The sequence below is a fragment of the Varanus komodoensis genome, unplaced genomic scaffold, assembly GCF_004798865.1.
Source record: "Varanus komodoensis strain SLA01 unplaced genomic scaffold, ASM479886v1 scaffold39, whole genome shotgun sequence".
In the NCBI taxonomy this organism is placed as follows: domain Eukaryota; kingdom Metazoa; phylum Chordata; class Lepidosauria; order Squamata; family Varanidae; genus Varanus; species Varanus komodoensis.
This window is the reverse complement of record NW_025335922.1, coordinates 1,877,807-1,882,068: the sequence shown is the minus strand read 5'-3', so window position 1 is coordinate 1,882,068 and position 4,262 is coordinate 1,877,807.

The following is a 4,262-nucleotide window of genomic DNA, read 5'->3' as shown; positions in this document are numbered from 1 at the left end:
TTTTATGTTAGTGGCTGGCAGTCCAAAGGTCTATAAGACAAGTATGATGCAGGGTTGCTGCTTGGTATAATTATCACAAAGACTTCTGAAAATTCCCTAAGGATTCTAGCTCAAGGTTTTGGTGATTTCCTCCCTGACAAAGCCAGGAAACCAGACATTGTGGGTGATGCCTTAAGAGTTGTACCCCATGTTCAGAAGCGATGTTGTACAATGTCACAAATGGTATTTCCTTAAAATCTACCCTCTGTGCACCCATATATTTCCTTGTATTCCAGGTTCAAGTATGACTGTAGCTGAGTATCATGTTTTTGGTATGGCACTTTACTTGGAAGAAAGGCAGGAAATCTAGTAATTCAATCAACACGCATAGCTACCAGGAAATAAGCTCCACTGAAATCAGTGATGCTAATTTGTGACCTGTGAAAAGCCTTGTGTGAATCCAGACTTAGCCAAACTTAGAGCAGAAGCAATGAAATCAGTGGGACTTGTTTGTCATGGAGCACTCAGTAGGACTCTTCTAAATTTGACCAGTTCTGAATCTAACCCCTCAGTTTGAACAGAAACGTTTTCATAAACTGAAATGCAGAAGTTAACTTTGTCTAGCTATAAAACGGAAACAACTTTCCCATTTAAACTACTAGACTAAAATAGGAACCCCATCAAAGAAAAGAGAGACACATCTGGTTTCTGCTATCTTCCTCAATCCCTGACTTCTGCTCCTCCATCATAAACAATAGTAGAACTTGAGGGACACACATTCATGACATTCCCTGGCCAGAGTGAGGAGCTCCTGGTGCAGATTGCTCCTGCTTGGATATAGTCTTGTAGCAGCACTTCAGTGTGTTCCCCTACTACTACACCACTGTCTAGGAGAGAAAGTTTACCGTCTGTGGCAGGATTAATAAAAATTAGATAGAGAACCTAACTTTGGCAGTAACACAAGGAAGAGAATGATTCCTTTGATAAGAGACATGTGTGTTGCCCCCGAAAAACTTTTTCTTCTGAAATGTCTGATAGTCAAGGAGGAACGAATCAGAAGGCAAATCCATCTAGACATTCATAGCTCATTCCTCATCACCATGGTATCCAAGTGTGTCTGAAAAAGACAAGGACACAGCAGGCCAAAATTAGAGCTAGTTACGAAGGAATTGCACCCACTCAGTGGAGCTGATCTGGGTTCTCACCAGCCATGTTTCCATGGGGATGTTTCATATCACTTCAGAAACCACAAGTGAGGAATCCTGGCCAGGATGTCAAGGTGTTGCTATAATGGAAATGTCACACTGGCCCTGCCTATGAGGCACTTTCTCCTCTAGAGGAATAGCATCTTCCCTGTCTGAGAGCGTTAGAGCACACTTTGTAAACAGAAGGGACTCCGCCAGAGCAGAGCATTGTGCTCAATACATCTTCTCTCATCTTGTATCCTAAAAAAGCTGCTCTCTGTGGAGCTTCTATGACATAAATGGTGGTGCTCAAGGAGCAGAGTCCACTCCTCCATGTCTTCCATGTTGGCATCCATGTCAGACTTCAGGCTTTGGACTTCCTGGAGGGCCTGGTGGAGACAATAGTTCCATGGTTCAGCATTTGCTTTTCTGGCAGAAGAGTCAATTTCTGCTGTGCCCAGTTCATGGGGCTGGCATCATGGGCTGTCTTCGTTAGGCACCTGCCAGGAGCTACACAAATCCAAGAACCTCATGGCCCTGCTGCTGCATCCAACTGTCATTCCCTGGCACTTGTCTTCTCCAGAGACATCAGCTTACTAAGGGTATGGTATGCAACCATCCTCCAAAACTGAAGTCATTGCTGCTAGTTTTAAAAAGAATTTGAGCAGCGGGATTGGGAGACATATGCCTGAAAACCTGGCAAGTGGCTACTAGCCAACACTTGGCTGATTGGATCATTGGTTTGTCTTGTATCAGGTAGGTCCACACCTACTAACCCGACAGTAGGTCCACGGGACTCCTTACAGAGCTCCAGGGTGAAGTTTACTACATTACAGAGCATAGTCCCTGTCTGAAAGGCTGTGAATGGGCAGTCCTCTGTTGGAAGGTGCTCTCTATTTGTCCAAAATAGAGCACCCATAAGAAGGGCAAGCCAGCAGGGGCCTTGGAACTGCTGATCAACTTGAAGTTGCCTGGACAAAGATGAATGGGCAGTCACATCAGTCACCTGAACCCAGCCTTCCCTATATGCTGGTGTGTATTCTATTTCTGTTAAATTGCAGTATTCCCTTGTTAATTTGGATGTGGACATAAGATTTTCATATTGTGCAAATTGTGCAAAAGTTGCGATTGTGCAAAGCTATGTCATCTGTTTATTTTGGGGTGGTGAAGCATGAGTGACCACCAGACGTTCCCCTCCTTGCTTGTGTGATCCCTTGTGTGTGTCCTCCTGGGCTTCTCTTACATCATCGGCATACTGGGCATTAGAAACAAAGCAGCAGAAGTGTTCTCCTAAATAACAGTCTAGGGTAATTTGCTGTAAAGAAATCTTTGCCCGGAATCATTTCGTTGTACCTCAGAGTCAAAACGGATGCTATTTAGAGAAATGATCCCTTGATTTTAGCATCTACAGCTGGGGATTACTTCCTGTGAAACCAGTACCTAATTTTGTTGAATCACAAGATGTTCATTAATAGCTGCATCTGAAACCAAAACAGCTCTTTGCCTTAAGAGACCAATGCTTATGCTTGAAACTTAGACCTGGCAGCAGTCATGCTCCCTGAAGCTACTGCCTGATGATGTGTGACTTGAGCTTTAAGCAATTGGGCTGGATATGATGGGGCAGCCTAGACTGAGTTGCCCCCATTCCTTTGAACCAACTCCTTTAATGTCCAGAAAGGGCCCATGGTGTGTATGACTGCCACAACACAACAGGGCAGGGCAGCCTCCTTTAACATTGCACATCACTAGTGCACACCTCAACAACAGGAGAAAAGGGGAACAAAGAGGCAGTCGCATCCCTCTGCTCTCCAAGATCCAGGGTAAGATCTTAGAAGGGCTGGAAGATCTGATCAAACTTTGCAGTGGTCCATAAGAAAAGTTGTAGTGTTTCTTATGGGATTTTTAAAAAATCAAGCCATTTAGATCGAAGAGCCTGTGGACTAAAGCAGTTCTTTAGCAAATGGCTCATTTTGGTGCTTCATCAGGTCCACTGATATTTGCTCACAGGGCAGAGAAATGGAGGGCAAGATAATAAGATCAGGTGGCTTGGGTTCCTTGCCAGACTGGGAGGGAGGAAAGGCAGAATATCAATGCAATGCAATAATTGTAATAGCAATTATAGCAACAATAATAATACCCAAGATGTAAGGTTAGCATTGTCACTCTTCTAGTGTGCTGCCTTAACTTATGCAGCAGTGGCCATTGTGAAAAGCTCTATCTTTATATGGGGTACCTGTAAGATTCAATGAGTGACTGATCCATATCACTGGGAATGTCACCGCTGGATGGGAATCCTCCCACTCCTCATTCTCTTAATGATCTCTAGCCTGCCCGTGCAGGCCATACATGTGAACAGACAAACAAAAACATGCACCCAGTATGCACTTGTTATTAGAAGAGTTCAGTCAATAATGGGATGATTCACGTACGTTTCCTGTTTTTGTTACGACAAATAGCATAGGAAACAAATGTGGTTAGCCTGACAAAGTGCAATATTAAACCGAGAACCACTCACTGATGCAACACTGCAGAGGTGGCAGCACCAAAATGCTTTGGTATTTCATGGTTTCCTGTTCTAAAATCAGGGCATAAATTCTCCAATCTATTGCCATATTCTTCATCATTAGTCAAATCCATCTGACAAGTTTTACACAATAGTAGTCTAATCTCAGGAGGCAGACCATTTGGCTTTGCAGCATGAGCAATGCATAAAAGGAGAATTATTATGCATTATTGCCAAACTAGCATAGCTGTACTATATTATGTGGAGTTGATACTACCTGCCTCAAATAGGGAGGAAGTATGAAAAAAATCCATTTAATTTGATTGCTTTAAAATAAATACTTTAGTTTTGGTTTTAGGCACAGATGCAGATCTGCATCTATATATGGGAGATGATTCACCTTTCCTCACTGCTAATTATGTGATGATTTCCTCAAATTATGGGAACAGGCTCTTTCAATTAGACAATTTTTCACTAGTCTAGCCTAAGAGCTGCTCTGCTTCCTAATAATCCTATCATAATCAAATGAAAGGAGGATATTTTGTCCTGAAAGACAAATAAAGCCATCACTGCCATATTTCAAGTGTAATGGGAAA